The sequence below is a fragment of the Danio aesculapii genome, chromosome 4, assembly GCF_903798145.1.
Source record: "Danio aesculapii chromosome 4, fDanAes4.1, whole genome shotgun sequence".
Taxonomy (NCBI): Eukaryota; Metazoa; Chordata; class Actinopteri; order Cypriniformes; family Danionidae; genus Danio; species Danio aesculapii.
Window position 1 is genome coordinate 17663500 of NC_079438.1, and position 22814 is coordinate 17686313.

At 40.1% G+C, this 22814-nt stretch overlaps 3 non-coding genes and 1 pseudogene across 3 annotated transcripts; all 4 read right to left on the bottom strand.

Moving 5' to 3' along the window:
• The window catches only part of LOC130222042 (zinc finger protein 729-like), a 632497-nt pseudogene extending 610136 nt beyond the window's left edge, over nt 1-22361 (bottom strand).
• Nucleotides 1887-1959, bottom strand: trnak-uuu (transfer RNA lysine (anticodon UUU)). The gene has a single exon. It is a non-coding gene; the product is annotated as a tRNA-Lys (tRNA).
• trnak-uuu (transfer RNA lysine (anticodon UUU)) lies at nt 3675-3747 on the bottom strand. The gene has a single exon. It is a non-coding gene; the product is annotated as a tRNA-Lys (tRNA).
• Nucleotides 6706-6778, bottom strand: trnak-uuu (transfer RNA lysine (anticodon UUU)). Its single transcript has one exon. It is a non-coding gene; the product is annotated as a tRNA-Lys (tRNA).
• Nucleotides 22362-22814: the final 453 nt, after the last annotated feature.

Genomic DNA, 22814 nt, shown 5'->3' on the forward strand with positions numbered 1-22814 from the left:
CACGACTGGACTCCAAATAAGTCTCTGACATCATCGGTACGTTTTTTTTTCCTAAAAAATATTTTGTAAATATTGTCATATTTTCAGATATTAAAAACAAAAATATACAAATATAATTATATAATTAAACTCAGGACTTTGCTGTCTACTTTAAAAAATGTCAGGCCTTGAGATTTAGCATTAAAACAAAATTGTCAATTATTTCAATTATTATTTGAGTATTGGTCACTTGGCAGATAGAAAAAAAAATAAATGAGAAATTTCAAATAAAATAAGTCTGCATAAATTGTATTAATTAAGTATTAATTATGCTCAGACATTTATAAATCTTTAAATCAGTGTGTTATGTGGAGTCAAGTTTAATTTTTGCTTTGAGTTATTAGTTTTGTTAAAACAGTTTATAGTCATCTCTTAAATCAAAATCAAATATAAAGTGAACATTTTTAAACAACCCGTGGCTGGTTTGGGTACTGCTGAGTGCTGTGGCTGGAGGGGGGAGGGGTCTTTTGCTCTCAGATGTGTTTTGGGTCTAAATATGTTTCTTTTTCTTATCTCTGACAGGTTACATCAAAAATAAATATAATGTTGAAGCTAGCCAAATAAGGAAGGTCATCTCCCAAAAATGCACTGATTAAGTGCAAAATGACAAAAAGACACCACAATTTTGTGTAATTTTTTAGAACTTTGTGTGTGAATATTTTTTTATCTGCTCATATAATGAAAACTGAATTCACATTGAACAATGTTGAAACAACAGGACATAATTTTGTTGCCCTTTTTAAATCAATATTTTCAGAGGTTTGTGCACTAATGCTGTTCTCTAATTTAGGTTGCACAAAAATAAAGGTGTCAAGGTGACTTTTCATGAGACAGTCACAGATACAAAAGAAAAGTGTACATTTAGGATTCCATTAAAATCCCATATACTTGTCATATAAGTCGTATTAGACAATCTGTTGGATTCCTTTAGGTTTTAAAAACAAATAGGAATTCTAAATGGAATCCTATACAGAAATCCTATTGGAATTTCTATCATATTTTGGAACCTTTCCTAAAGGAATCTAATAGGATTTCGTTATAGGATTCCATTGAGAATTCTAGTTGGAATCTATACAGAAATCCGATTGGAATCCCTTAGGAAAGGTTCCAAAATATGATAGAAATTCTAATTGGAATGTTGGTGTTCTAACCTGATTGGATAAAACACAGATAGACTAGGAAAATTTCCACGTGGGGTGTGTGCGTACAATTCTGAACAGTATCTCAAGCATAAACGTCAGACATCCACTAGACTGTTAAGAGCTGACTCCAGACCTGTGAAACGGATCCAGTATCAAATAGAACACACACACTTAGTATAATCTGTTTCTTATCCGAGGCTGAGTGTAGTCTCAGCTGTCTTTATCAAAACTGGTTAAAAACCGGTATAATCTACATTCAGGCAGTTATATCCTTACTACACAAAGTCTATCTTGAATAAAAAATAGAATCACCTTAAAAGAATTAACCGTAAAAACTGCAAAATCCCTTCAGACATTTTAGATAGTATTAACTCTTAGAAATAACAATGGAGACAGTTGCTTCCGGTCCTCAGCCCTCAGCTCCACTCAAGATCTCTGTGACCTCTGACCTAGTTTGGTGGCTCCTGAAAAAGTTATAAATAGGACTAAATAGGATAGGATAAATAGGACCCGCAGGACTCGAACCAGCGCGAGAAGACCCCAAAGGATTTCTAATGCACAACCTTAACCACTCAGCCGCAACTACAAGACTGCCTGTGCTCTCCATGTCCTCATGCCTAGTACACGTGTTGTGCATCCAGATGAAACTTTCAGCAAGCGATAGCTCACCGGCAAAAGCTGTGGCTCCACAAGAAGAGCCTTACACGCCCGAGCAGGGACTTGAACCCTGGACCCTCAGATTAAAAGTCTGATGCTCTACCGACTGAGCTACCCAGGCTCCTTGGCAGAGCCTCGCAAGTAGGCAAGGTTTAGGGTTGTGGTTGGCGCAGACCTTTACGGCAGTGTTTCCCAACCCTGTTCCTGGAGGCACACCAACAGTACATATTTTGGATGTCTCTGTTATCTGACCCATTAAATTCAGGTTTTGGAGTCTCTTCTGATGTTATGATAAGATGATTCAGGTGTGTTTGATTAGGGAGAGGTTGAAAATGTGGACTGTTGGTGTGCCTTCAGGAACAGGGTTGGAAAACACTGCTTTACGGTACACTAAAGTTTACCGTGAGGTGGGGTTCTGCTTACAATCACAAATCAATAACAATTATACTCTCACATAAGGTCTTTAACTGCGTCACACATATAGGTGTTCTAACCTGATTGGATAAAACACAGATAGACTAGGAAAATTTCCACGTGGGGTGCGTGCGTACAATTCTGAACAAGCATAAACGTCAGACATCCACTAGATTGTTTAAAGCTGACTCCAGACCTGTGAAACGGATCCACAATCAAATAGAACACATACTCTTAACGTATAATCTGTTTCTTATCCGAGGCTAAGTGTAGTCTCAGCCGTCTTTATCAAAACTGGTTCAAAACCGGTATAATCTACATTCAGGCAGTTATATCCTTACTACACAAAGTCTATCTTGAATAAAAAGTAGAATCACCTTAAAAGAATTAACCGTAAAAACTGCAAAATCCCTTAAGACATTTTAGATAGTATTAACTCATAGAAATAACAATGGAGACAGTTGCTTCCGGTCCTCAGCCCTCAGCTCCACTCAAGGTCTCCGTGACCTCTGACCTAGTTTGGTGGCTCCTGAAAAAGTTATAAAGAGACAGGCAAACGCACTGAACATTCTTATATTAAGCAATGTGTTAACTTATTCATTAGTTAAAATCAATTCAAAGTTAATTACTCATTCAAACAATCAAATAATTATATAAAAATAATGAGAAACAAGATGGTGAGGAAAGGATAAACGTTGATTCATGCTGAGATGGATAGGAAGGTATAAGTCCGAATCCTCCACACTCTACAAAAGTTTTCTTACACACCCAAACAGGGACTTGAACTCAGGAACATCAGATGAAAAGTCTGACGCTCTACCGACTGAGTTATCCGGGATCACTGGGGCATTAGCTTAGACTTAAGCGCTTGTGACGTGTCAGAGTTGCAGCGTGCACTAAAAAGTGGGCTGTACAAAACAGGTGGCAAGAGGGGGGCGTGATGCCAATGTCACCGAAAGGAAGCCTGCCGTGACCCGGATTCGAAGCGGGGTTGCTGCGACCACAATGCAGTGTACTAACCACAATCCGATCACGGCGAGTTACCGGACAGCCGTTGTGGCCCCTGTGCGATATGTTCCTCCCTCTGATTTGCCCCTTTCGGTTCAGTGAGCGCACGCTGTTGTTTTTCTCCTCCTACCAGCACGACGCTTTTCCCAAGTAACACTGGAATATCAAACATTTGATTACTGTTGCAAGTTTAAAAATGGAACAGGACGAGCATGTGGTCGGCAGGACTCGAACCATTGCGAGAAGATCCCAGTGGATTTCTCATGCACCACCTTAACCACTCGGCCGCAACTACAAGATTGCCTGTGCGCTTCATGTCCCCATGCCTAGTACACGTGTTGTGCATCCAGATGAAACTTTCAGCAAGCAATAGCTCACTGGCAAAAGCTGCGGCTCCACAAGAAGAGCCTTCCACGCCCGAGCAGGGACTTGAACCCTGGACCCTCAGATTAAAAGTCTGATGCTCTACCGACTGAGCTATCCGGGCTCCACGGCTGTGCCTCGCAAGTAGGCAAGGTTTAGGGTTGTGGTCGGCGCAGACCTGTACGGTACTCAAAAGTTTACCGTGAGGTGGGGTTTAGACTTGTGGTTGGTGTAGATGTTGCTAAAACACAACAGGTCACTATGAGGTTGGGTTTGTGGTTGTTGTAGGTGTAGACATCAGTAAAGCACAGTAGTTTGGACTCCATGTCATGCAGGAGACATTAAAAAGATCAGTGACAACTGCAGAAGGTCTTTCTGTTGTTGTGGCAATACATGGAGACTTAACCATTGAAACGATTCCTTCCATGCCTTAGAATCAAATCTTAGAATCAGATGCTGGCATCAAAGGTCCCGTTAAATTCAGGTTTTGGAGTCTCTTCTGATGTTATGATAAGATGATTCAGGTGTGTTTGATTAGGGAGAGGTTGAAAATGTGGAGTGTTGGTGTGCCTTCAGGAACAGGGTTGGAAAACACTGCTTTACGGTACACTAAAGTTTACCGTGAGGTGGGGTTTAGACTTGTGGTTGGTGTAGATGTTGCTAAAACACAACAGGTTACTGTGAGGTTGGGTTTATGGTTGTTGTAGGTGTAGACGTCAGTAAAACACAGTAGTTTGGACTCCATGTCATGTGGGAGACATTAAAAAGATCAATGACAACTGCAGAAGGTCTTTCTGTTGTTGTGGCAATAAATGGAGACTTAACTATTGAAACGATTCCTTCCTTGCCTTAGAAGCGTGACTTGATCAATGCTTACCTACACAGCATGCTGGCATCAAAGGTCCCGTTGCTCATATCGAATCCCTAGTCTTCCACACTTTAGGAAATGTAAACATTCAGGACGTGCCATTAGCACAGCCTGCACTAAAAGGAGGCTGGAGATTACGGATGGCATCACAGAGTGCAACGCCAATGCCACCTTGAAAAGCCTGTCGTGACCCAGATTTGAACCTGGGTTGCTGCGGCCACAACGCAGAGTACTAACCACTGTACGATCACGGCGAGCTACGGGACAGCCACTGGAGCCCTGCTCTCTGTCATACGTCTTTGAAAATGGAGGGCCCCCAGGGCAGTCAGTTGGCATGCACTGCGGTTGTATTTTTGTTGCTTTTCCCTACCAGCACAACCCCTTTCCCAAGAAACACTGGGGTTGCAAACAATCAAGGAAAGTCGCAAACTAAATCCTGCGCGCAGCCTGGACATAGTCAGCAGGATTCGAACCTGCGCAGGGAGACCCCAATGGATTTCTAGTCCATCGCCTTAACCACTCACCCACGACTACGAAGCTTGACCTTTCCATTGTGCTCTTGCCTGGGGCATTGGTCGTCCTGCCCGATGACATGTAGAGCAAGCAAGAGCTCACCAGCAATAGATGTCGCTTATAGGGATGATATGCAGTTTAATCCAAAGAATGACCAGTCTGTCAGACGAAGAAGAGCCGGAGTCAGAGATTTAAATAAATAAATAAAGTTTACTGCAGATAGTTTGCAGTTACATCAGCAGAAGCCAGCTTCAACACTCGCCATGAGTTCCTAGGCCGCTCTGCTTACAATCACAAATCAATAACAATTATACTCTCACATAAGGTCATTAACTGCGTCACGCATATAGGTGTTCTAACCTGATTGGATAAAACACAGATAGACTAGGAAAATTTCCACGTGGGGTGCGTGCTGCAATTCTGAACAGTATCTCAAGCATAAACATCAGACATCCACTAGATTGTTTAAAGCTGACTCCAGACCTGTGAAACGGATCCACAATCAAATAGAACACACACACTTAACGTATAATCTGTTTCTTATCCGAGGCTGAGTGTAGTCTCAGCCGTCTTTATCAAAACTGGTTCAAAACCGGTATAATCTACATTCAGGCAGTTATATCCTTACTACACAAAGTCTATTTTGAATAAAAAGTAGAATCACCTTAAAAGAATTAACCGTAAAAACTGCAAAATCCCTTAAGACATTTTAGATAGCATTAACTCATAGAAATAACAATGGAGACAGTTGCTTCCGGTCCTCAGCCCTCAGCTCCACTCAAGGTCTCCGTGACCTCTGACCTAGTTTGGTGGCTCCTAAAAAAGTTATAAAGAGACAGGCAAACGCACTGAACATTCTTATATTAAGCAATGTGTTAACTTACTCATTGGTTAAAATCAATTCAAAGTTAATTACTCATTCAAACAATCAAATAATTATATAAAAATAATGAGAAACAAGATGGTGAGGAAAGGATAAACGTTGATTCATGCTGAGATGGATAGGAAGGTATAAGTCCGAATCCTCCACACTCTACAAAAGTTTTCTTACACGCCCAAACAGGGACTTGAACTCAGGAACATCAGATGAAAAGTCTGACGCTCTACCGACTGAGTTATCCGGGATCACTGGGGCATTAGCTTAGACTTAAGCGCTTGTGACGTGTCAGAGTTGCAGCGTGCACTAAAAAGTGGGCTGTAAAAAACAGGTGGCAAGAGGGGGGCGTGATGCCAATGTCACCGAAAGGAAGCCTGCCGTGACCCGGATTCGAAGCGGGGTTGCTGCGACCACAGTGCAGTGTACTAACCACAATCCGATCACGGCGAGTTACCGGACAGCCGTTGTGGTCCCTGTGCGATATGTTCCTCCCTCTGATTTGCCCCTTTCGGTTCAGTGAGCGCACGCTGTTGTTTTTCTCCTCCTACCAGCACGACGCTTTTCCCAAGTAACACTGGAATATCAAACATTTGATTACTGTTGCAAGTTTAAAAATGGAACAGGACGAGCACGTGGTCGGCAGGACTCGAACCAGTGCGAGAAGATCCCAGTGGATTTCTCATGCACCACCTTAACCACAACTACAAGATTGCCTGTGCTGTCCATGTCCTCATGCCTAGTACACGTGTTGTGCATCCAGATGAAACTTTCAGCAAGCTATAGCTCACTGGCAAAAGCTGCGGCTCCACAAGAAGAGCCTTCCACGCCCGAGCAGGGACTTGAACCCTGGACCCTCAGATTAAAAGTCTGATGCTCTACCGACTGAGCTATCCGGGCTCCACGGCTGTGCCTCGCAAGTAGGCAAGGTTTAGGGTTGTGGTCGGCGCAGACCTGTACGGTACTCAAAAGTTTACCGTGAGGTGGGGTTTAGACTTGTGGTTGGTGTAGATGTTGCTAAAACACAACAGGTCACTGTGAGGTTGGGTTTGTGGTTGTTGTAGGTGTAGACATCAGTAAAGCACAGTAGTTTGGACTCCATGTCATGTGGGAGACATTAAAAAGATCAGTGACAACTGCAGAAGGTCTTTCTGTTGTTGTGGCAATACATGGAGACTTAACCATTGAAACGATTCCTTCCATGCCTTAGAATCAGATGCTGGCATCAAAGGTCCCGTTGCTCATATCAAATCCCTAGTCTTCCACACTTTAGGAAACGTAAACATTCAGGACGTGCCATTAGCACAGCCTGCACTAAAAGGAAGCTGGAGATTACGGATGGCATCACAGAGTGCAACGCCAATGCCACCTTGAAAAGCCTGCCGTGATCCGGATTTGAACCGGGATTGCTGCGGCCACAACGCAGAGTACTAACCACTATCCGATCACGGCGAGCCACAGGACAGCCGCTGGAGCCTCACTTTCTGTTATACGTCTTTGAAAATGGAGGGCCCCTAGGGCAGTCGGCTGGCACGCGCTGCGGTTTTATTTTTGTCGCTTTTCCCTACCAGCACGTCCCTTTTCCCAAGGAACATTGGAGTTGCAAACAATCAAGAAAAGTCGCAAACTAAATCCTGCGCGCAGCCTGGACGTAGTCAGCAGGATTCAAACCTGCACGGGGAGACCCCAATGGATTTCTAGTCCATCGCCTTAACCACTTGGCCACAACTATGAAACTTGACCTTTCCATTGTGCTCTTGCCTGGCGCAGTGGTCGTGCTGCCCGATGACATGTAGAGCAAGCAAGAGCTCACCAGCAATAGATGTCGCTTGTAGGGATGGTATGCAGTTTAACCCAAAGAATGACCAGTCTGTCAGACGAAGAAGAGCCAGAGATTTAAATAAATAAATAAATAAATAAATAAATAAAGTTTACTGAAGATAGTTTGCAGTTACATCAGCAGAAGCCAGCTTCAACACTCGCCATGAGTTCCTAGGGCACTCAGCTTACCATCACAAATCAATAACAATTATACTCTCACATAAGGTCATTACCTGCAATAGGTTTAACACAGGAGACAGAGAGAGCAATAATCCAATGCTTTGTCCTGAGACATACTCTTACCAGTGGGTTTTCCTGGAGGGGTGAATTCTGGCATCAAAGCCCTACCAACCCTCGTTGGCTTATGCTATTTAAATAAGACTTTAAACACACATCAAATGTCCTGATGTTTGAGGTCCTCGCCACAGACACAGCTTCTTTTCCCTGGCTCATGTTCAATCTCGAGGCCCCCTCTAACATGTACATTTGTGTGTGCATGGCATTGCATCTCCATCCTAGGAATTAAAAAATCAGGTAACAGTTATTTTAAACTGAGAAAACTAAAATTTTATGACAGTAATATAACAGTAACAAAATACAGCGACAACTATGGTTGTAAATTCCATGATAACAACTTAAATCAATAAATTTAATGAAAAGAAGCCAAATCCAGTTAGTGGCCAGGGTGCGACTATAATGCTGAAACAATAGCAATAGTTCACTTATTTGCTAATAAGCTTAAAAATTTACAGAACATATTGCAATTTAACACTCAAAATTTACCAGGAATGAAGGCATAATGATGGCAGTGAAAACTTTCCAGTGAGGATGACCCCCTGCCACATCTAGGACTTTAGGACTTACCACCCTTCTGGAGTGTCCCTGTCTTTGTGTATAACTCCACATGGGGAGGGTCCTGGATGCACTCCAGGTTTTTTTGGTGTGTCTCCCAGACATGGTCCATGCTCTCAGGGTTAACCAGATAAAGCCCTGTGGTGTCAGTAAGCTCCCACACTGATTCCAGCAGCCCTGAAATCATGGCCTGAATTTTCTCAGTCTTGCGTGTTCGCCGCCTACAATGCTTTGCGAGTTCACCTGGGTTGATGCTGGCCATAAGCTGTGCCTCAGTAGGAGTCTGTCCTCCATGGCTACTCTTCCACTCCCCTCTTTTGGCTGTCTAAGGTCTTTCACATCCTCCTGATCCCACTCAAATATACAAGAGGAAAGTTTTGAACAAAAAATACCATAGAGAGGGTGGTGCTTTGTAGTAAAGCCACAGTTGAATCTGCTCATAAAATGGAAGATAGCTAGCCCAACAATAGACTTCCATGGCCGGAAAAGATTTAGCACCACCGGTGCACCTTTAAAAATAATAAATGTTGGAGGGAAAATATAAAATAAAAAATCATGCATTTGATTTGATTTCAATTCACAATTCATTTTCATTTACAATTTAAAAATAATTACAAATAAAAAAGACACATTTATCAAGATGATTACACAAAAACTGAATTTAATCAGAAATTAGTTCATTACAGTTTATGGTAAAAATTCAGAAAAGAAAAGAAACTGCATTTTGTCGTTGTTGTAGTTATTCAGATATTTATTTATTTTTAAATGTAAAAAGTCAAATGTTTTAAAAACAATTATAATTATAATATTTATAGTTAAATACAATAATGATGTGGTCAGTATTTATTAATTAATAATTGATTTTTGTCATCATTACGGAAATGAGGCATTTTTAAGATTTTAAAGATTTTTAATTTTTGTCAAATGCACTGCACATTTAATAAAATTTCACCTTACTGACTACAGCAATCCCGGTCAACATAGATGACCTCAGGCTCTGGCTCCCCAGCATTCTGGTAGCGTCTGACGATGCCCTGGCACAGCTCCTTCAATCCTGCACCTAAGCTGTTGTAAGAACACTGTTCAAAACCTGACCAAGCACATTCCCAATGTTGGTCATCCACGCAGCCGTGTCCCCAATGGCACCAGCCAGCGTTTTGGTAACCTCAAAAACAAACATAAAAAACGTAGACATTTTGGCAGGCGTGATATACATTTCCTTCTTTTTTGTCACAAATGCACACACTTTTAGGATTACAATGAAATTATATCTATTCTAATTATTTACATGAATTGGTGAAGATAAACCTTATAGTCAAACCTTCATGTATTGTACCTTTTTTGTAGCATCCGTTTTCAGGATACGGCCATAGGTGGAGGTAATCATCCCTTTCACCTCATCCAGATGGCTGACAATGTCATTGGAGTGAACAGTCTCAAACCACTTGGCGAGTGGCAGTGGCCGGAATGGTGCAGGTGCAGAAAATGTAGGTACAGTTACAGACTGGACCAGGGTAAACTTTTTCAAATGATGCTCACAGTTAGAGAGTGACTGGATGGACCGTCGGGCCCACTCTTCACTGTGGACTTCTTCCACAGCTGCCTGAAAGTAGGAGGAACTATTGCCACTTGTCCTTGGCCTAAGGAAGGTCACTCATTTCCTGTCCAGGGCTAGTTGAGTGGTAATGAAAGAATGTCCTGGCTCCATGGACACACTGGTAACTTGCATGCACTGCATCGTGGATAGTCACCCTCACCAGGTAGTAGCGGCTATCCATGTCAATGACCTCCCTGACGTTTGGGTAGATCCCTGAATGGTGCATCTTCCAGCTGCACTGTGGATATTTAAGAGGAATGCCCCACATCCTCATCGGTGCCCACAAGAACATCCTCTGACGGAAGTACCATCCAGGCTCAGGAGGAGATGGCTTGGGCTGCATCGGTGGATAAAACCAGTTTTCCTGGAACTTTTGCCTCAGCTGACCTGTGGGCTCATAGAGGCACTTGGCAATCCACACTCAATCTGCTGGCTGGAGAGTTCTCTTGAACTGACTGGGAAGAAAGCTTTCCCAATCAATAATAGCCTGAGGAAGAGATGGTGCAGGCTGCATAGAGGGTGCTGGACATGAGGATGGAGTGGCCTGTGGAGCTGTAGATGGCTGCAGAGATGAAGAGGGGTGTGGAGATGAAGTTGGCCATAGAAATGGATTGGCCTGTAAAGAAGAAGTGGACTCTGGTGGTGGAGTGGGAATGGAGAGGGAGTTGGCCATGGAGGTGGAGTGGGCCATGGAGGTGGAGTTGGCCATGGAGATGGAGCAGACTCTGGAGGTGGAGTTGGCCATGGAGATGGAGTGGACTCTGGAGGTGGAGTGCTGTGCAGGTAAACCTCACTCCTCTGACTTCTTAAGGTGCTCTGGTGACAGACGCTAGGGGCCATGGTCTTTATCCTATTTGATAGAGCAACTGCCATGCGGAAGGTCGCCAGATCGATCTCAGTTTGGAGCGGGTTGGGTGGTGTAGGGCCAGCGGGGTTACACAGGCCTGGGTAAACTCACTGTTCAAAAAAACATCACACAACACCTCATTAGATGAAAAATACAGACCAGTTTCTCTCCTATTTATTGCCAAAACAAATCAAGGGCTGTTTTCAACTAAATTTCCAAATTTTTAACTCACATCAAACTACCTGAAGAATATCGGCTTACATCACCTTCCTTGCAACTCCACACATTCAACACAATTTCTCAATCCAGCTGAGATCATCCACCATTACCCCATGTAGTTCGGTAAGAAATCTTGAAATCTGATTCTGGATGATCAGTTGTCTTTCAAAGAGGACATTGCTAACACAGCTCCATCATGCAGATCTGCACTTTTCAACGTCAGAAAAATAAGTTTCTTCTTAACAGATCATGCTGCACAACTTTTAGTGCAAACTCTTGTAATTTTAAGGCTGAACTCTGACAGTGGTTTTCTAGCTGGATTCCCATCCTGCACCCTTAATCCTCTACAGATGCTCCAGAACGCTGCAGCTCATCTGGTCTTCAATGAGAGCCCATGTAACTCCTCTCTTTACCCCTCTGCATTGGTTACCGCTCGAGGCTCATATCAAGTTCAAATCACTGGCACTGCACCCTCTTACCTTCACCTACTGCTGAAGGCCTACATCTCCTCCAGAAGCCTCAAATCTGGGAGTGAGTCCAGGCTATAAATCACTTTTCAAAACATTTTCATTGACTGTTCCATGCTGGAGGAATGTCTTCCCATTCCCAACTTAATGTAAATGTAAGATTCTCAGTCTGAAAAATAATAAAATAAAAAACTAAATAACATTAATCTATGCACAGCACTAATCATTTACAAAATCCAATTCATAAATTCAACAAACAATTCATTTGTGAATTTAAGAATTGTGTGCTACTTTAAAAAAATTCCAGAGATTTAAGGAGATTGCAAAATTTGTCCCATCTGGGGCAGTGGCTTTCTTTGAATACAACATGCGTTTATTGCAACCAAGTTAATCAAGGGTTTGAAATGTATGTTGTCTGGTACTAAACAAAGGGTAGTGATATTAGCATATTTGTAAATGAAAAACTAGTATCAGAAACAGTATTTGTCTTGTAACATATGATGTAAGATAGTAACTAACTTACAAGATATTTTACCACATGAAATTACCAAGTAGTCTGTTAATGACTTACCCTGAGCATAATGGTATGGGGCGTGGGCCCGCCCTCCATGGCAACTGCTCATTGGAAGACAGTGCCATTGAGATGGGCCGAACCAGATCACTTAAATACCTACTGCAACGGTAAAACTTTGTTTTTTGCATTAGCTCGATCATGCACTCTGCCCCCTTCTCGCCTTGCTCTTGGACAATGCAGTCGGGTCGCAAAGAACTTTTATGTAACCTCTTAAAGTTTAGAAACCGCCAAATCCGCAAAAACTTCTGCAAACTGACTGTCTATCACCCCGGTAACCCACGACAACTTCCACTCACAAGCAAGTGAATCCCAAGGACGTCACTGAAGCTGAGTCACCAACCAATCAGAAACGCTGTGTTTCGTCATGGCCAGTCGGCGAAGGAAACTCAAACAAATGTTGTCTCTTGCTGATCTGGTGCAAATTGATCTTAAGCAGTTAAAGAGAAGCCAAATTTCTGCTTTTGTGGTTTCTCAGGTGTGATTCTAAGATCTAGAAATAAGAGCTATATTTATTTGGAATGATTGTCAACTCATTTTGCACAAGAACCAGAATTGATAACCACTGCTCTGAGGAACTCAAAATAACAAACTATCATGCTCAAAATGAATTACCTTCCTAAAGTTACTTCTCTACTTGAGTATATCCATGTAAATATTTCTTTACAATATTTAAAACAGTTAGATAATTTAGTCAATTAATTTCACTGGAACAATAAGCACCCTTGGTTGCATAGGAGTACATTGCAACAGCCAGATGATAAAAAAGGTTGGAGCTTCCTGAGCATTTATTTCATTATTACGCCTTCAGTCTGAGACATCTCGCGCACTGGTTCATCCTGTATCACGGGGAGCGACAGAGACAACTGAAGTTCGGATCCAAGTGCAGGTTTAATCAAAGTCAGGGAGGCAATGGTCAACACAGGTGCAAACAGGGAGTATAAAGGTGTATATAAAGGGAGTCCAGAATCGTGGTCAAAAGTATCAGGCGAGAGGTCAGAAGGCAGGCGGCAGACAAGGAGAAAAGTAAACAAGGCAAGATCAAAACACGGAGAAACTAGACTAGGAGAAACACGTTGTAATGTCACTTTACAGTTAAACAAGACTCGGCAATGGAAGTGAGCGTGTGAGCTGTATAAATAGTGTCTGTAATCAGTCTAGAAGCTGCAACAGCTGTGGGAGTCTAATCAGTGGAAATGAGGAAGCATGTGTGTGTGTGTGTGTGTGAGAACGGAGTGCATGTATGAATATGTAGTCCTTGAAAGGCGGATATGTAGTCCATAGGTTATTGTGTGTGAGGTCCAGCGATCTAGGAAGTTGCAATCGCTGGTGAACGTGACACATCCCTCCTGAGAGAGCTCCATCTTGGTTTATGGTTGAACAAGCCATCCTACTTCCCCTTCTACCACTACAATGTCTGTCTATCCATCCATCCATTTATTCTTTTTTATTTTATAAATGTGTTATTTTTGAGGCTGATTTAATTTTTTTTTTATAATTTTTACTGCCAGAATTTTAGGTGTAGGCTAGAACTGTCTCTGCCATCTGCAGATAACAGTGTACTTTTGGCTTCATAGGACATGTACCTTCAGCATAAAGTGGGACGGTTTGCTGCTGATTGTGACATGGAAGGGAAAGAAACAGCACCTCTAAGTCAGAAACCATGGTGATTGACTGGAAAAAGTTGACCATCTGCAGTTTAAAGGAGAGTCCTTACCCCAAATGGAGTTCAAGTATTTTTTTTCATGAGGAATGGAATGTAAGATTAAAAGATGGATCTGTGTAGTGGCAGCAGTAATGCAGTTGATGTGATTGTCTGTTGTGGTGAAGGAGCTGAGACGAAAGGCAATGTTCCCAATTTACCACTCAGTCTAGGTTCCTACTCTCACCTATGGTCATAACTGAAAGGACAAGATCTCGGATACAACCGGACACATTTTACAAAGTGTTATGACCCGCTCGTTTGAGTCGCAACATAAAAGAGAGATGAGCCAACAAAATAGCCTGAATGCAAATTATTTATTATAAAATGTAACTCATAGAACAATCAATCAAAGCAACCAACAAATGTCTAGGGATAATAATGAAGATAAAGAACTCAGGATATAATCACAACAACACTTAAACTACATGATACAAGTAATGCATAACAAAACCATAAGGTTAAAGAGTCAATGAGATGGCAGGTCTTGACATGAGGTTTCCTGAGTAGCCACAGCATCCTGGGGTAGCTAGCACAACAACTTTTATATACCCATTGATGAGTAATGCAGGCATCCAATCAGGATTTACCACATACTCCAATCTGGAGTCTTGGGATCATCACAGTGTATTAATATTGTAAAACATAATACCTGTCGCTCTGGCTAAATCATAAAATATTCATCAAGTTTGTATTCTACTCAAAAAGGTAAATGTAGTAAACTAGAAAGAATCTTGAACCAAAAGTATAAACTTTACTAATCATAGCTGCAACACAGAACAAATGAATGGGCTTTCTAAACTTGAGGCCCTGGTATACTGCAAACTAACCGTCCTGGAGCCCAGTGGTTTGTTTCTCATTCAGGAAGTCAGACAGAGAACATCATCCAAAAAAACACTAGCTACATGAATACATTGGAGAGTAGAGTACAGACGTATCCGCACCTGTACAATCACTTGCAAAAAAATTTTAAGCTGCAGAGGTGCTGTTTGCCATGATGTTTATGTTCTTCTCTCAGCCGCCATCGTGTTTACGGTAAACGCGAGAAGCGCAACACATTTACAACTCCTCCTACTGCAGTGTAGGTGTGTTGAAAAACAGAATGCCGTCACTCAGCCTTTTCAAACATCATTCAGACATGAAACATCCTGTGCACATGAGAAAATGTTTTGCTGCATTCATGTCGTGTGTGCAACTTTTTGTCCACGTATTTATTAATCTGCGCCGAATGAGCAAAACTGTAGACACTGATCAGATATCTCCAGTGTGAATCTTCTTTTGTGTTTTCAGATGTGTTAACTGATTAAACCTCTTGTCACAGTGTGAACACTTGTACGGTTTCTCCAGTGTGAATCGTCTGGTACAGTTTAAATTTTGGAGCTGTAATAAGTCTTCTCACACTCAAGCACATAAACTCTTTCACACCAGTGTGGACCTTCATGTGTTCATTAAGGTTTGCTGATCGGTTGAAACTCTTCCCGCACTGAGTGCATGTGAATGGTTTCTCTTCAGTGTGGGTCTTCATGTGTTTATTAAGGTCTGAGGAGTTGCTGAAACTCATCCCACACCGAAGCTGCGTTCACACTCGAGTTTGAGCATGCGAAATTCTGTTGTATGGCGTAGCAAAAAGGGGCGGGATTAAACAAGATGATTAGACATTAAAAAAGTGAGCGATTGGTCCATATTTTACATTTCAGTCATGAGAGGTCATGTTTTGATCTTCGATTGGTCTCACACAGTCTAGTGATGCGATTTCGCAGGTCAGAGTTTACCAAGGTTGAACTTTGCAAGGCGATCTGTGAAACTTGACACACGAACTTGCGTTTCTGGTCTGACGCATTCGCGTGCGTATTGAAGGATTTTTTGATTATTTTAACTTCATCCTATACATTAATAGACTAATCCTTGCATTAACAGTTTAATTCTGTTTTTAACTAATTACATGAGCTTATGCTGATGTGTTTATCCTCATATAACCTCATGTGCTTAACCTCATCTAACCTTGCTCCATAACAGCTGTGTCTTCGTGTGACTGATAACCGATAAGTTAACTCCTCTGTACTTGTTATCAACAAAATGTTACAATTTCACTTTCAGAGTGTGCTCATTTACAGGAACCATAACAGACGGGAGGGGCGAAGGCTTACTCTCTTTCAGGCTCTGTTATGTGTATGTGTAACTTTTTCTGTGCAGAGTTCCTGTTCTGCCTAACAACTGATGATTGAACTGATCTGGATGGAGGATCTTTCTTACTAAAACGCCCCCGGGCGGGGCTGAAGAGAGACATTGATAAATATAGGGGGGACAAGGGTGTGGGTGTGTGTGCCCAGCTGACACAGACACCCTGTGTTGCTATTCTCTGACACCCGTAGCTTTGTAATGCTTTATTCATCTAATTAATTAAATTGATAAAACTTATTTAAAGCCTCTGACTCATTTAACATGGGAGGACTAGGAAAAGTCTAACAGTATGAATGGAAGTCTAAGGGGAGAAAAGTCCAGTGTGACCGCGGCTTAAGTGCAAGTGAATGGTTTTGTTCCAGTGTGGATCCTCATGTGCCTATTAAGGGATGATGATTGGCTGAAACTCTTCCCACACTGAGTGCATGTAAATGGTTTCTCTCCAGTGTGGATCCTTATGTGACTATTAAGGGATGATGATATGCTGAAACTCTTCCCACACTGAGTGCATGTGAATGGTTTCTCTCCAGTGTGGATCCTCATGTGACTATTAAGGGATGATAATATGCTGAAACTTTTACCACACTGAGTGCATGTGAATCGTCTTTCTCCAGTGTGGATCCTCATGTGTAGATTAAGGTATGATGAGTAGCTGAAACTCTTCCCACACTGAGTGCATGTGAATGGTCTCTCTCCAGTGTGGATCCTCATGTGTTGATAAAGGTTTGATGAGCAGCTGAAACTCTTCCCACACTGAGTGCATGTGAATGGTTTCTCTCCAGTGTGCCTCTTCATGTGTTCATTAAGGTGTGCTGATTGGTTGAAACTCTTCCCACACTGAGTGCATGTGAATGGTTTCTCTCCAGTATGGATCCTCATGTGTAGATTAAGGGATGACGATAAACTGAAACTCTTCGCACACTGAGTGCATGTGAATGGTTTCTCTCCAGTGTGGATTTTCATGTGATTATTAAGGTGTGATGATTGGATGAAACTCATTCCACACTGAGTGCATGTGAATGGTTTTTCTCCAGTGTGGATCCTCATGTGAATTTTAAGACTGCTTTGTCTTACAAAACTCTTTTCACACTGAGTGCAGGTGAAACGATTCTTGTCTTTCCTTTTCAAAATACCATCAGTCTGAAAATGGGTTTTTTCCTCAATTTTGACATGATGTTCCTCCTCTTTACTCCCCTCATTCTCTTCAGTTAGGTCTGAAATAAATAAATAAAACATTTGTTTTCATTAAGTCTTACAATTTCTCATTAAAAGCTGAAAAGTGAAAAGACACTGGAAACATTGGCTACACACTGTAATTTTGATGCACATTAAATGTAAAATAAATCAGATAATATTTTGTTTGGTCCATTAACGTGTACACATTTAAGCAGATTCAATCCTTTTACAATGTAAAATGTGTCAAAGCCACTTAACATAGAAGTTATAGTAAATGGACTCTATGCACAAACTCTGCTGATGTGTTTCCGGTAGAATATCAGTTAGGCTCTTTACTTCTGCATAGCACGTTCTACAGCGAAATCTAATAGCGGCGAAACCTAAACGCATCAGAGCATGGCAAAGATGGGAGATTTACTCTTAAATTAATGAGGATCTAGTGCCAGTGGATGTCCAGCATCTGGAAAATCATTATTGTTCAGTTCTAGAACCCACGGTAGTTGATTAATACACCAGATCAGGCTGACACTGCTTCGATGCTGTTTTTGGTGATGTTATAAAATTCTAAGGGTAGTTAAAAAATGGTGTACTAGAATATAACCCAGATGAAAGTAGTAACAAGTTGTAATTGTATTTTATATTAAATAATATTATGTTTTAACCCATACTTTCAAAAGTTCACACTTAGCTGATGATTGATTATAAAACTTGCTTGAAATGCTGTCCCGGGAGAGAGCCCTGAGCTCATAAGATCTTCGAGCCCGGGGCTCCCTCCCGTTTGCAAGGTGAGAGGGGAGTTTGAGCTCAGGTCTCGAGAACTCCCCTGCTGTAGTAGCTAATGAACAGATAGTGGTTACTCTTAAGAGATAACTACTTACTAGAAGCATGTCTATGGTGTCGATTTGGATTAGTCAAGTAACTTAAGTTGCATGTTTTTGGACGGTGGGAGGAACCCAGGGGAAACCCACGTAAGCACGGGTAGAACGTGTAAACTCCGCACAGAAACGTTGGCTGGCTTGGTAAGAACTAGAACCAGTGACGTTGTTGCTGCGAGGCAACAGTGCTAACCACTGGGCCACCGTGCCACTCATCTAGGAAAGGAGGAGGAGGTGTGTGGAAGGGGGGATTCTTCAAAATAAAGATGGCTGTGATATGGAACTTAGGGTATTTATAGTGCCTTAGGAATCGTCTGATTGGTGAATCATAAATTGAATAATTCGGGGCCGGCTGCAAGCAATCATAAGCACGTGATCCTCTCGAAATTAGTTTATAAATAAACTTCACATAGTAAATTCTATTATACTGTATATATTGTATACATGCATATACACACACACACACAAACGCACCAAACACTCTAGTGTAATGTAATAGGCAAATAACAAACTGAAACAAATGTGTTAAGCACAAGTATTTATATGCAAAACCTAATATATTGCTTTCTGACTTATACATCTACATCATACAACATCCAGAGTAATCTGTCCAGAGTAAAAGCAACTGTGAGGGAGACGCCGTTCATCACAAGGCTGAGGGTCCACACTGAGCAGCTCATCCGCAGGGTGAAACAACAAGCTGGACAGTCATCAGCTCTTTCTATTACAGCGAGCATTAACCAGATTTACACAATGGCTTGCCTTCTGCCCATCAGTAAAAGCTTGAGCTAAAGATTAAAAAGAGTAGATGACCAAGCTAAATGTATTAATGTAAAAAATTATATAAACAAAAACTGCACATAATTTCTATGTTGTTGCCTGCACTGCAGGAATAAAAAGTTGTCAATATAATAAACATTCATTTTCAATGCATTAATATACATAAATAATAATGAATGAATGAGATACCACCCTCAACTCATTTTCAACAAGGAAAACTAAATACAAGTAACAAGACATTTGCACTGTAGTTATGTAAAAAATTAATTTAGACATCTGCGCTGCAACATAAATATAAATCCATTTTTGACACGTGTAAATTTGACACACGTGTAAGTTAAACATAAAAAGTTGTGCGAGTGTTTGTTCAAATCTGTAGTCATCTTGACGGGTAAAAGTTAAAAAAAGAAGAAATGGTCAGCTTCCTCTGAAACATTTTAATGATATTTCAGATGAGCTGGATCATCATGTCATCCTGAGTATAAATTACCTTTCACTCAAACTATGCAGCTTCTCTTGACTTCATCATTGACCTGAAATGCTGAGCTCTCCTGTCACTCCACCCTTATAGTTAGTAACGTTCATACTTATGCATATTGTTTGTTTATTTATTTATGTTTTAATGCCATATCAGCAGCATTATTTATATTCATGGCAAAAACATATACTAATTAATATACAATATATAATCATAAAATCAAATCAGTTTCTTAACATACATTATAAAAAAACAACAAAAAGTATACAAGTAGCAGCAACACTAAAAACAGTCTGATACTATCTTTTAGTTTGATTTAAGATAAATATTCTAAAAGTGCTCCAGAAGGCACCTTTTCAAACATTTGACTTCAAATATTTCCCGAAACGTTAAACGTCCAACTTCATTTAAAAATACACATTCTATTACAATACATTTTATCATCCAAATATTCTTACACAAGTCACAAATAGGTTTTTCTTCCTCTTTCAATAAATATGCGTGTGTAAGTCTTGAGTGTCTGATTCAACATCTTGTATGTACAACCTGGTCATGTCTATTTTCAAAAGGGTAATTATTTCTTTAATTTACAAATGGATTTATTTCATACAATTTGTTTTTCCTACATTCATCCCATTCCATTAGCCATTTCTCATTAATATACAGATTTAAAACAGGTTTAATATCAGACACAGGAATTTTACATTCTGTAATCTCCAACTGTAGGGCTTCCTTAGCGGCTTTATCTGCACATTCATTTCCAATGAATCCCATATGTCCAGGTATCCAGGAAAAAATAATATCAAAGTCTTTAGTCTTTAAAAGGTTCACTTTTTCTATAATGCTAAAAATCATAGGATGATCAGTTTTCAGAGATTCAAGTGCTTGTAAGAAGAACATAGAATCTGTGCAAATTAACAACTGCCGTTGCTGTTCTTTTTCTATTTGTTCCAGAGCTAAAAACAGTGCACAAGATCAGCTGTGAATATCAAGCTTTGTCCAGAAATACTCTTTCTGAAACACTCTGAACCAATCACTGCTGCAGCAGATACTCGTCCATCTGATTTTGAACCATCTGTATACACTGGTACATAAGTTGGTGGATTGCATCGAATATTAATAAATTCTTCCTGATAAACATTTGGGTGGATTTCCCTTTTTTAAACTGAGACAGGTGCATTATAATAGCTGGCTTTTTAATATGCCAAGGTGGTATAGGGCATACATGCATCGTTGTTATTATATCCAGATAAATATCCAACTTCTCCAAGTGAGTTTTCATTCGAATTCCAAAAGGTCTGATGTATCTGGGTCTGGCTTCATATAGGTGCTGATATTGAGGGTGGAAAACTGTAGAATATGCTGGATTGTCTTTATTAGCTTTCAGCTTGACTGCATATTTGAGAGGCAGTTTCAATCTTCTGTTGTAAAGTGACATTTCTCCTGCTGCCATATATAAACTTTGAATTGGAGAAGTCCTGTATGCTACAAGAGCAAGTCTCCGTCCTGTATGATGTACTGTATCAAGTATCTTTATGTATGATATCCTTGCAGATCCATAAACTATGCTCCCGTAGTCAATTTTTGATCGAATAAGTGTCCTATAAAGTCTTAAGAGTATCGCCCAATCTGCATCCCATTTGATCTTTGCTAAAACCTTTATAACATTCATTGCTTTAAAACATCTATTTCATAATACTTTAATATGAGGAATAAAAGACAACTTATTGTCAAAACTCATTCCTAGGAACTTTACCTCTTTCACAACTTGTATAGTTTCTCTATCTAATAAAAGCTCTGGATCTAAATGCATAGATCTTAAAAGACAAACATGCATGCATACAGTTTTTGATTTAGAAAATTGAAAACCATTTAAAACTGACCAGTCATACATTTTAATTATACATATTTGAATTTGTCTCTCGATTGTATACATATTTTTTCCTTTATAACAAATACACTCTGTGAGGCGACAGCACTACCTACTGCGCCACCACGGCGCCAATAATACAACAATAAATAAATAAATAGTTAAATTTTTAAAAACATTTTAGATATTTCTTAGCAAAAGATCTTAAATGTTGTGTAAAGAAGCAAGCTTTACTTGTATCCATACATTTCTTTTCAAAATAAACTTTCTTTAAAATAAATTAATAAATGTTTCAAAAGTTTTAAAACTATAATAAACTAAATGTATGCACAACAATTTGTCCAGGTCGATGTCCTCAGCAGTAAATACATGGAGCACGTTTAAACAAATGTTATTGTAAGGAAACTAATTAAACCATTATGATAAATAGAGTTAAAATGACCTTTTTGAATGAAAAGTTGAAGGTTTTATTATGATGGATTGTTGGTGATTGTATGGGTTTGGGCCAGATTGGGTAGCAAAACATGAAAAAAGGAAAATGAAGACTTGTTTAAAAAAGATTTAAGACCTACAACACAATATCTATATTTTATATAGCGCCAGTGCTCAAGAACTCTTTACAAACAGTAGGAGAACAAGAAAAGCAATAATGTTAAGAAGGTAGAGAAAATGGGAGACTAATAATACATAAAAAGAAGGACAAAAAACATGAGAACAATTCATTCATTAGCATTAAATGAACATCCTGAAGAAAAAGTGACGAAAGAAATTCATTCCTGTCTTTCAATGAGTGTTTATGTGCATTTAGGAGAACTAGGCAGCACACTCAGGGCTTCAAGATGGATTTAATTTAGTATTCTTATTATTAAAATATATCTGAATGAGGATCAGATGACTGAGTTGGTCTTTGAGAATGAAAACTAACCTGTTTGTTCCTGCAGATCTTCATGTTTGACTGTGAATGTTTCTTCAATCTTCACATCTTCACTCTCCTCTTTAATAAACGCCATCTTTATAACAGTGTGGAGATCAGTCGCTTCAGTAGGAGTTTTTCTCTACGTTTGGACACTTTATCCTGTTTAAAATGAACAAAACAAGAAAAATAAATAAATAAAACAATGAGCAAAAATAAAATAACTTCTCTTCAACACTTGCTTCAACAGTTTCTTTATATGAGAGTAATTAACAAAAAGAAATCAGGTAAGTCTGAGCAAGAAACAATACCCACAAAAGACCTTACTGTGAGTAAAATAGTACATAGTTGTATAAAGGGTTAAACTGTTATTGTCAACAGCAGGTACATTTAGCATTAAATGAACAACCTGAAATTTTAATCAGTCAGTTTACATCTGTGTAAAAGCTTTAAAACAAACCTTTCTCCAGTTGAATCACAGTGTGAGAGTGGCGCGGCCTTATGACGTCACACGCCACGCCAAAATAAAAGTCTTTTTTGTTTAGCTTTTTTCCCCCACTTACTCTTAGTCATGACTTATTAATACA